General features: G+C 42.9%; 1 protein-coding gene across 2 annotated transcripts in view; it reads right to left on the minus strand.

The window, feature by feature from the left end:
* The window catches only part of SMIM14 (small integral membrane protein 14), a 58442-nt gene that overhangs the window by 42945 nt on the left and 3439 nt on the right, over positions 1–12058 (minus strand). Inside the window, exon 1 of one of the 2 annotated variants that reach the window (XM_061471318.1) lies at positions 1573–1755. The exons of the other annotated variant lie outside the window; for it this stretch is intronic. The gene's annotated coding sequence lies outside the window, so the exon portion shown is untranslated. Of the gene's footprint in view, positions 1–1572; positions 1756–12058 lie in introns of those variants that run through there. 2 annotated transcript variants of the gene reach the window in all.

Raw genomic sequence — 12058 nt, forward strand, 5'->3', positions numbered from 1 at the left:
CCAATAACATCCAGCAGGGCTTTGCACTCATTTAGCTCCTTATACAAAATGATCTTAAACTACTTAAAATACAGGACTTTATACCACTCTAGAGTTAGGCACGGGTTGTAAATCTTGTATTTTATAAAAATGGGGTAAAAAGAACCAAAGAGGCTGGGCTCAGCCACCTCAGTGGCACGGGAAGGAACAGTCCTCAGAACTGAACCAACTAATGCACTGCCAACACTACACCCACTTCTGTTTTGCCAAGTGTTTCTACAATTTCAACCTACGTTGTCAGTGACAGGGTCACATTTTTAAATCAGTGACTGACGACAATAGCTTGCTTTCTTTCACTTCAACAGGTCACACAAATTAGATGGAATTATCAAGGATTTATTCTCTCTCACTCTGTATAGGAAAAAATCAAAAGTAAGATTGACTTTTTTTTTTTTCTTCTCACTTTGATTTTTCTGAGCTGCTATCTGCTTTTGGAAAGTAACAGAAATTGGTAAAGGTGAATAGTATTCTAATAGCTAGGCATGTAAAGACTTCTAAAACATAATCCATTAATGCTCACTGCAGATACGCACCTTCCCCAGCAGGCACACTAATAACGTTAATTTAATAAGCTGTTAAAACCAAAAAAGTTAGTTGTCCTCACCTCTAAAAACTGGATATTTATTTACATGCACAGACATGGATGTTCAGCCACCGTACGACACAGTCCCTACACCTAGGGACTATCACCTACATCTATCACCTAGTCCTGAAGACTGACTGGACAAACAGGTGTTTGCCAGGAAACTAGTTTTGGATGCAGGTCACGCACCACGTTCACATAGAAGTGGTGGTTAGCTGAGGCCTCGGAGCTGACATGGACGGAGCGGCTGAGCTGCTGGGCAGGACACCTGAGGAACCTGGAGGGCTGACAACTGCGGAGGAGTGACCGCGGACGGTATTTTGTGGTGTTCAAGGCAGACACTGTAATCTGCTACAAATCACATCTAGGAGCACACGTATGAAGAGTTCCTGGCAGGAATCCTATCTTTAATCAATTAATGGCAGTGTGACGTGGTCCTTTTCCCGAGATTATCTTTCACGAGATACTGTCCAATTTTTCCCACTTCTCAAAAAGCGGGGAGCAGCCTGGGAGCACATACCCCAGTGTCAGCATGCCACTGCCAGCTTCTTTACAGACATAAAGCTAAAACCCTTTGGCTCAAAGTATCGCACTGAGATCCCTTAAAAAACCAATCCGACAGAAGGGTGCCACTTTGCACTAAAACCCCGAGTCAGACCAGCTGTAAAGAAGCCTAGCGGCTGTTCACCGGTTCCAATAAGAGAGCGGAATGGCTCCGGCTCTCCCGGTGTTTACCTTCCCGGGCTCCAGGCGAGGCAGCCGCCCGGCAGCGGGTACGTTCCCGTACTTCATCAGGTTTGCTGTTACCCCCGCCCCCCTCCTCGGACACCCCCTGGGGCCGCGCCGCTCCGCGCTCGGCGGAGGCAGCGACGGGCGGGGGGGTCCGCGGACACCCGCCCGGCTCTGCCCGGCCCTGCCCTCCCGCTCCCCGCCGCGGTGCCCCCGCTCACCGTGCTCTGGCCGCCGCTGCGGGGGCTCGGGCGGGGACGGGAGCAGCGCGGTCGGGCTGGCAGAGGCGGCCCCGCGGCTCGGCCCCGTGCTTCGGGCCGGCTCACACGTCAGCCCGCGCCACGAGACCCGGATCTGCCGGCTCCCGGCGGCAGCGGCGGGGCCGGGGCGGTGCCGCGCGGCTCCCGCCCCCCACGCCCGCCCCTGCGCGGCGCGGCTGCCACCCGCACGGGAGCCCGGGGCCGCCGGCGGCGCCTCCGGCACGGCTGCCAGACAAGAGCGGCCGCGGCACGGCCGGGGCAGGCTGGGGCGCTCCGCGGCAGCGCAGCGTGCCGGGGCGCAACGCGTGGGCCCTAAAATAAAGCCCCAATAAGTGAGAGCTGAGGAGGTGCAGGAAAAGTAGCTCCTGGGGGGCCTGGTGTGCTTGCGGGTCTGCCACAGTCCCGCGGTCAGGGCTTCGTGCTCTGTCACTTTGGTGGCTTGGCCCACTAGCCATCACCTTCACCGTATGAGGGAATTTACAGTGTGGTTTCTCACCTAGAAGTCTAAAGCCTGTTCAGGATCTCATGACTCACAAGGCTTCTCAGCAATTAAAACATCCTCCAGAATATGCAGTTAGCTGTTGTGGCATGAAGTTAGAAAGGAAGATTTCAGATCATGACTTCTCATGTCAGGGTTTACCTTTGCCAAGCCAAGGACCTGGGGTGTCATGCTCCCATATGGAAAGATGGACCACATCCTGGCCTGGGGACCGTGATACCATGTCATAATGAAGTGGGGATTGCATAGGGAAGAAAATCTTGTCCTGTAGTGTTTCCAAGGGTAGCTTACCTCCTTCAAGCCAGAAAACAAGGACGATGCTACAATTATGGTGAGAAAGGAAGACTGGATGGAAGTTGAGTTCTCACCAGTCAGTACCTCCTCATGGCACCAGTGCCTCCTACAGTCTGATGTGGCCCATCTAGGGGAACAAGCTTGGCTGTTCTCATCCCTCTTTCCTATTGTCATGGGGCTTTTGAGGCTCCTTTCATGGCTAGTTTTTCCCTGGAAGTTTTTTCTAGCCTTGGGCATCAAGCCTACATTACTCTGCCAAGTCCTAGGTGCATTGCCAGTTGGCAGCCTTGCACATCCAGCCATCCATCGTTGGTGTGCAGAGACACCTCTTGCTGTAAGACATGGGTAGGCTAACTCTGCTCATTTAGGGCTGGCCTGGACATAACCATTCCACTTTCTGAGAGACAGCAGGCAGGCTGCCTTAGCCTAGCCATGCCACGTAGTCCTGACTTGCTGTGGATCTTGCCTCTCAGCCTCTCATCTCTCATGTTTCAGCCCTTTCTCTTGTGTTAGTTCCCAACTGAACAGTGGCAATACTGACAAGTGAATCAAAGCACTGACACAAAGCCAGGCCATCACACAGATAATCTAAATTATGCAGAGTTTGTGTCTTCTTGTCTTCCTCAATCCAGTGAACTGAACCCCCGGTAAGGCACAAAGGACACTACAATTTACCTTTAATTTGGAAATATGAAACTACATCTCTACAATATTTCCTGGGAGAACAGGTTTCTTGACAGTCTGTCTAGAAGTTTATAATGCAACAGTACCCATGAACATCAGCGACACCAAGGTACATTTGGCTTGAAGTACACTTTGGCTGTCCTGGCCAAGCACAAAGCTATGCAAGACAATGGCGTCAGAGGGTGGTCATAAGCAGTTGAATGATCAACTGTTTGCTGCATCCTTCCTCCCGCTTTTCCCTCAACCATCCTAACCCTTCATCAGGGAACAAGCCATCCTAGAAGCAAGCAGAGACAGCTTCCCGACACTATAAAGCAGCCTTGCCTACCTGTCTCCTACACCTAGCACATGGGGCTAGTCATTGTTCTAGAAAACTGATCTGAGATCCTGAAATCTCCAAAACAGGCACAGCTTACCACTAGTCCCAGCTAAAACAAGAGAGGAGAGCAACAGCAACTACACAGTAGAAGAGAGGAAGGTTCCTCCTGTCACGCTGATGCAGGAGCACTGGTCACTTCTATTTTCTTGCCTGTGGGTAAGGCCAAACAGCCTGCTATTGATAAAAGGGTGGCAAGCATACTTGGGATTGAGTAGGGAGTCTGATTGTGATTGACTGGACAATTCTAGAACTAGAAGGGCAAGACTATGAGCTGGACAGGAAGACTCAGATGCCTTCTCAGAAATAATATGAATGTGCAAAAAGTCTGTAAAGGAGAGGCAGGAGCTGATTGGGATAATGACTGAGAGACCTACAAGAAAGCAAGTATGCAATGATGGCACTTACAGCTACAGCTGTGACCTCTTCCTCTTGCTTTGAATCAAATAATGCATAAGCTTATTGCTTTCAAATCAGCAAGTGCATATATATAAGCAGAAAGTAGCTAGCTATTTTGCATAAAACATTCTGCCAGAGAATCCCTCATATTTTGGCCCTTCTGGTTTCCACGGGCAAATGAACAAGCCATAGCAGGCACTGATTCCATCTCATCTTCCTACTCCCAGGCTTCAGCCATCTGCTCGCCCTTACACTCACAAATTTAGTGCACAATACAGCAGTAAAATGAGATCCTGATACAGAGGCTGTTTCCAGACTCACTTTATGAAGCCTCCTTTCTGGCAGTCAAACTATGATGAAAGCAGTGATGACTTAGGCTACTTCATGAACAAAGGTATGAAACGCACTGAAGATCAGCTAGTAACAAGGACAGAATAGTAAATCCATTGATTTTGTCACACTAAAAGAATTGTGCTGACCACCTCCAAGCTAAAACTATGAAAACAACTCTGCTTGAAGGGCTGAAGATGGTAATGTTCCACCAATAACCCTGTGAAATGGAGGAGGGTGAGAGCTGAGCAAAATTTACTATGACATTCTCTACATCCACCATCTGAAAGCAGTGTGCATTGGGCACTTTGTAAAGCAACAGGCAGGTGACACATTCCACATCACAGTGCTAGCTTTCAGCTTTTCTGCCCTGACAGGCAATGGAAAAGCAGGAGTTATGCGGTGATCTAACTTGCCAGATAGTGGATGAGCTTGTTTACAGATACCCAAGAACATCACTTCTACCATTCTGAAGTTCTTTCTGCTGACATTCTTCTCATCTTTGCTGCGTACTTCATGCCACTAGGCATTGTATCACTCACATCCAGATACTTTGTGGAGTGGGAACTCTTCATCTGCAATTCATGCAGTTTCACGAAATCTGAAAACTTACTTAGAAATTAGGCAAATCCTCTAATGTAACTGCTTTCCTGTATGCTCCCTCTTTTCTTGTATGCAGTCTATAATGAGTAGACAATGCTATTTCCAGAAGGAATCTACATGAAACTCTACTGCAAATTTTAGTACTGAAGAGCCACTTGGAAGACGTCTGCAGCATGGTCTGAAAGTGGCATCCAGGAAGTGAAAAGGAAAAGATTATGAAGTACCCTGGCAATAGCAAGTTAGGAGTGTCCTTTTGGCAGCAACACCGTTTTTTTGGAAAGAGGGATCTAATTTGGGGAAAAGAAGCCAACTCCTTAGAAATATTGCTCCCAAACATTCCTAGAATTCAGCTGGGCTGGCATCTCATGAAGCACGGGAGAACTGTAAAGCACTTCAGGATACTAGGCAGCACTTTAGGATACTAGGCAGCAAGTGGGTGAATTAGCTGGCACAAATGCTATATTGTGTACTTAGGGTAATTTAACAGAAATTTAGCCATGTGATCACCAGGGAACCAAATTTATACTGTCAGATCTTTTGTGAATGTACAGACACAAGCTTAATGAACATCCAACCACAATCTTAGCTGTCACAACTCACAGCAAAAATATGGCTTGGTGGAAAGAAGAAACTCTACTGAAATTGTCATAGGCTCTATGGAGGTCTTTTGTGCCCCAGAAGCAGCAATACACCAACACAGACTTTGAGATAAATTAGCCACGGTCTGGGGGAAATGATCACAAAGGATTGTTGTAATGTTGCCAGATCACAGCTGCCAATGAAGTTTTCCAAACTAGGAAATGGAGGAAGGAAATCTGAAGTCGAGGGAATTACAAGGATTATTTTACACTTAACTAGAATATCAACTAGCAACTTAGAGTAACTATGAAATGCAAGCAGGCCAACTGGGATGCTTAAAAGATCAGGCTTGCAAAAAACATTTCAAAATAGAGGATAAAGATGTGAACCACCAAAGTGTTAATGATAACACTCGCTGGTTAAGATATACCCTCTGAACTAGGCTGAAATGGGTCTGTAGAATTTGAACAATAAGTTCTCAGTAACCACGCAAGTTAATGAGACAAAGGTCCACTAAATTTCATTGTGATTAGTAATTATGCAATCAGTGTCAGGAACATATTTTGCAATACTTTGGGATATCCCCTCTAAAAATATGGTCTATGTGAACCAAAATTGTATAACCTTAAGAGATTGTTTTTCCTTTGGGGCAGAAACCATAATAACAGCTGCATGATTGTGGTGGCTTTCTTGCAAAGAAAAGATGAGAAATAGTGTGAACTGCTTCTTAAGCAACTGCAATTCATAGTCATAAGATATCCGCAGCGATAAACTTAAGAGCAACTAACACTGCTATATTAATCTGAAAATTGCTGCCACTCGGGAAAAACACATCTCATGTCACCCTCTCTCTATGTTCAGAGCCATTTCAGCATTCAGTCTGAAACTGCCTCTGAATATGAGTCAGAACCCTCAACTGTTATGGTCCTCACAGACTTGAAATAAAAATGAATCCCTGTTCATTTTCCAAGTGAACATCTGATAAAAGCCACCATATCTAACAGACAAACCAGGCACAAAATGCAAGCCAGTAGATCTGATGAATGTTAGAGCAGAAGAAAATGCGAGAGAACAAAATGAAAATAAGGCCCCAATGGATTTTTTTCGGGGGGGGGGACGGACACACGAATGACACACAGACACTACTACATCTAACTAAGAAGCAGCAAGGAATTAAAATTTCCTGGTCAGGAGCTGGGAATTACTCTGATCTGAAATGGATATATGCAGTTTTGCAGTACTCAGTAAATGACTGAAATTTAAGAGTAACCATCCATTTAAAAGGCACGGCATTATTTACCAAGAAAAAAAGAGAACAAAGAGAGAAGATATTTCATGCATCACTGAGGAGGTGTATCAAAAAGCATAACTCTGCCAGTCAGTCCCTGGATATCACTATTTCATCACATAAAATGTGACAGCATCTCTGTATGGACTACAGAGAATTAAATCAAATTGCTGGAAAAGAATCTGATCTGTTATCACTTTAAGTGATACTCTGGTTTCTGTAGCACGTTCAGTCATGCTTTTCATTTTGGATCTTAGGGCATGAGTATTGACAAATGAACTAGAAATGACTGCTCTTTCAGCTGGTCAAGATCTGTGCGAACGTAATGCTAGGGTTTGAGCTTGTGCACGTCAGCTGGCTGTTTGCTGCAGTATGTCAAACCTATTGAACAGGAGCTGTAAACACTACAAGTGGTTTGGTATAAGAAAAATATTAGGATTTACAGAACTTGATAACACTGTCAGTACTACTGTCTGTAGTACTCAGCTCACACTTCACAGCTTATAAATTTTGTAATGCAAAATTCATGTGCAAAAACACTGCACAGATTCAGTGTTCAAGTGTGTGAATTTACATTTTCAGCATTTAAATGGGTTCTTGTGGTTACTTTGTGTTAAGCTACTAAGGTCAAAATTGGACATACATGTCTCTAAAACTGGAGGTAATTACTGAAAAAAACAGTGCCATATTACAGCAGAAGTCCAACTCCTCCCAAGGGAAACTACTGAGGGAGCCAGGCTCTTCTCAGTGGCACTCAGTGACAGGGAAGAGCACTGCGCACAAACTGAAATACATGACATTCCAGCTGAACATAAGAAAACATTTCTTTGCTGTGATGGTGGTTAAATACTGGTAGAGGTTGTCCAGAAAGGCTGTGGTGTCTCCATCCTTAGAGATATTCAGAACCCAAATGGACATGGTCTTGCTGGACAACCTGCTCTGGCTGACCCTGCTTTAACAAGAGTGGACTAGATGATCTTGAGAGGTCCCTTCCAACTTCAACCATGCTGTGGTTCTATGGTACTGTGCTACTCCAGAGGGAACCCAGGAGTAGGTACATCTGCAGAGCACTTTCTCTGTAACTTCAGTGGGAGTAAAATTATTTGGGATGGGTGATATTAAAATAGAAAAAGAGACATTAAGACACCTAGAAATATCTGTGCAGGAAGACACTATATATACACACGCTATGTGGTGTTGATATCTTTTGTCTGCTGAATGTTTGGAGAGGGGACCAACAATGCAACACTACATGATTCCTGGGACTAAGAGATAGGATCTGCAAAATCCTCTGAGACAGTCACAGAGCATGACTGAATATCTCCCTGCACGACTAACCTCTAACTGGGGAAAGATAGATACAGTCTAGAATACTGCCTTTAATAAGTGACAACTTCCAATTTACAGTATTATGTTTTTGCACCTGTCAGGAAGATGGGAAAGTTGTTACAGGGAATTTTATGAGACGGCTTATATTGCACTGAAACTGCTAAAATTGCTACCCCTTATTTTATAAAAATGTACAAGACAAGAAACTCTTTACATCTAAACTAGATTTTTCACCTAAACAAAGGCACATGCTATTAGTGAAAAGACAGGCACAAAGAATAGTAGGGATTTTCTAGATACTGTTCTGTGAAACACTGTGCACCTGATAGAGATGCAAAGACCCGAGAAATTGCTTAGTTCTGCTGTGTTCAGGGAAACTATATATTAATACATTAACAAAACACTATTTGAGCCTTGTTTGTTTAACCTGACTTTATCCTCAATGTTCTCCTCTAATAACTTGCCACATCCTATGTTCTTCCTAGCCACATGGCCAAACTGGAGACGAGGTTAGGAAAACAACAAAAGCAGCTTGTCTTAATTTGTATTCTTTGAATTGGTCCTCACTGGTTTCTATGATTTCGAATGTAGTTCAATTAACTGTGGTTGAAACAGTGCCTCGTGATTTAGATCTAACGATCTAGCCCTAAATTATTATTCTACTGTAGTAAGATCAATAGAAAAGTTTTGATTTTTTTCCTAAAACAAAATTGTTCTAGTCTCCAAAATGCAGATATTTTAGGATGGTATCAATGGCAGTACAGCTTGATAAATTACCAGTCTGTCATGGTTGAGTTCTTTCTGGATGATCTCTAACAAACTTCACTATTTTGTAAATTTTTGTTGTAGACAGTTCCAAAAGACTTCCATCAGTTGCAGACTTGGTGCCCATCATGACAAATTATACTGTAGTTTAGCATGACAGATCATACTGTAGTTTAGCAAGACAGCCATTGATAGAAATAAGTTCAAATTCTAGTTAGAATTTTCAAAAAGCCTCAGAATCCCAAAATTGCTATATCGAGCAATAATAGCTGAATTCAAGAGCTCCAGATTTATTTTTTATTAAAAAAAATTGTATTTTCCTACCTTTCAGGATCCCTAAAAAGTCTTGTGCTTAACAAAACAAATAATATTGAAGGGATTCATAACATTTGATGCAAAGTATACTGGAGTATGTTCTCTCTGTGGTTTGGCTTCTAGTAGGTTTCCAATTTTGCTGCATATATTCTTGTATTATACTGTGGTTATTAATACATCTTCAATCCATATTCTTTTACAGCTGGAAACCTTTTTTGAGTTGGGAGCCCATATACCATACAACACTAATGCCTGCAGGAGCCTGATCCTGCATATACCTCTCTGCAGCCTGCATTGATGGCTCAAGGTCTGAGGTTGCATATATGAAGAGGACAAAGTGCCTAGTCTCACCCTTTTCTCCTGAGAAGGCCTGGCAATGATGTAGAAGGACAGTTTGCAACATACACTCCCTAAATAAGTGTTGTCTGTCTCTCAAAGGAAAAGGCAGGAAGCCAGATGGAAGCATCTTGGAGATGCAAATTTTATCTACATGCTGTCAGTTGGACAACTCTGTACACAATGAGCTTTCCAGCAGTTAGCTTAACTACACTGTCAGGAATATGAAAATATTTTAGCAATTAAAGACCACTAGCAATGCTGTGCAATTAGGCTGTGACCGAGTTTGCTCTTTCTTGAAAGGAAGCTGGTTTAATTTTTTATTTATTCTGGATTTCCATATTCATTCAATTAATGCTTCATAGTTATTTGTTGTTCCAGTTTTAATTCTAAACTCAACTGTCTTAATGAGAGACTAACTCCACCCAGAGCAATCATTCCAAAATATTACTGCCACCTTATCTTCTGTCTTACTTACTTGCGGCATGTAGGTACTTCCCTGGCTACCACTTCAGTGAACAACCAATTTAAGCTTCCAGCTTCGGGGTCCTATGTACTTCAATCCTAATGACATTTATGAAATCGAGGTTTTCTGAGCATCATCATGAATCTTATTTCAGCCCCTACACTCATTAAAATAACAGGGATTGTTATTCACTCACAGATCCTACAGACATGACGAGAAGATGTCATCCAGCTGGCCAGGAAAAGCTGTCCAGCTGCCCTTTTAGGGGACCTTTAAGTCCCTTTGGAACGGTTTATGAAGACTGCAGTATTTAACTAAACAAAGTTACATAGGTTTGATACTGTACTGTAAGTTATTACATTAAGAGGTGGTAATACAAAATGCTTAAAATGGTACAAATACTTCACTCAGGGCAGAAAATGTTTCTGAGTAGAAAACAATCTACCAGCAATATAGCACAGTGACTATATGCTTTATATTATTGGCTAAATCCTCTCTTCCCTTAGAACTCTAATACTCATTATAATTCTAATAATAATATATAACTCTGATAATAATAGCCATGTTAGATTGTGAAAACTATTTCTATATTCCCATCTTCCTTTTATTTTGAAAGGACCCTCAAAAAGATCACTATTTTCTATTTGTAAGAAGAAAGGAGCATAGCTTTGCACCTTTTCCTTTGTAAGAAATGTGTTTAGTTTCCTTTAGTCAACTTATCAGTCTGCTGATGCCAGATTTTGCAAGGTAGATGCTTATTAAGAATATTAATAAACTCGGGGCCTCCTGCAGAATTATAAGAACTATCTCACAGCTGAACCTGCACTTTTTTTTACTGCCTTTTTTTTGCCTTTCATGAACCACAACACAGCCCCTAGGCCCTCAGGTGTACGTAGCATCAGTTGAAAACCACCCCTCCACAAAGAAGAGGAAGTTTAAGTCTGTTTTGCTAACAGACTTAGAAGCATTGGGGCTGTTTGTATCTAGGTTTTCCTACCAAAAACACCAGGTTCTGATATAGCATGAATTTATGAGATATTGCCAGGCCACCAAATCAATGAAAAGTCCAGGGTGTCCTGTCAATTTCTAATAAAAGCCCTTAACAAGTGAAGAACAACAGGGTATTACTCTTAAACTACCAACAAACTTCTGCACATGCATTATTTAATGAAAACTTTGCCAAATCTGGTTTAAGCCATAGACTGATTGATGTAAAATCAATAGCTGACTTAATTTGTGATCTAACTCTGCTAAGTCAGATGAATTGCATCATGTGAATTCAAACTGAATGACTTCAGATGACTGATGTTTAGTTGGTATACTTACTGCCCTTTTAAGCATATCAATAAGCTGCTAATGACATGAAAAATACAATTTGGAAAGTGCAGACATCATGAGTGAATACCTCCTCTCCCTGCCAGGAACACCGAACAATTTCTGTCCTACTGTTTCAACTTTCTGCCTGCTCCTCCTCCAGGTTCTTCCTCAACACCTTTACAGGGAACGCGGGACAAGGCAGCAGCCGCGCCCTGAACTCTTCGTAAGGCAAAGAGCTCCCAGCAGCAAGATCCGTCTCATGGGAGCAAGCCAGTGCGCCCTGTTTCGCCCAGGAGAGGGCACTCTTACACCTGGCCGCACAACCGGACGTGGACGCGTATAGGAAGAACAGGAAAGGTGACAATTCATACTCGGTCAACTTGCACAACCAGTTGGTTATTTTTATGATAAAGCTAATCTTCGGCATGAGTTGAGTCATCCAGACGCTGCCATAACAGAAACACAAGATGACAGACAATAAACGTGCAGCCTAAATTTTTTTTGTAGTCTCTGAAATGTGCTAAAGGATACTCAGATAAAAAAGACAACTTCTCGCATGTAGGCCCCTCTGTTAAATGCTGGAATGATAGAAAGAGGTGTACCTTTGGTTGAAAAAGAGGGTTAAGTTTAAAAATAACCTGGTTTATGAATATTATTTGTTGCTAATTTTTTTAATAAAGCATTATTATAAATAAGCATATGAACATTTAAATGCACTTTGCATTTAAAAGTAAATCCTCATATAGATGCCTCATGAAATAAACAAAATCAGAATCAAAAATATGTTACAGGTTAACCCCCTGAAATCAGTATACATACCTCCTGAGACAGCTCTCCTCTCCAATATGAAATGCTCCAGCAACAATG

The sequence above is a fragment of the Pezoporus flaviventris genome, unplaced genomic scaffold (assembly GCF_033815535.1).
Source record: "Pezoporus flaviventris isolate CSIRO_AGI_PZ_B2104156 unplaced genomic scaffold, CSIRO_AGI_Pfla_v1 ptg000002l, whole genome shotgun sequence".
In the NCBI taxonomy this organism is placed as follows: domain Eukaryota; kingdom Metazoa; phylum Chordata; class Aves; order Psittaciformes; family Psittacidae; genus Pezoporus; species Pezoporus flaviventris.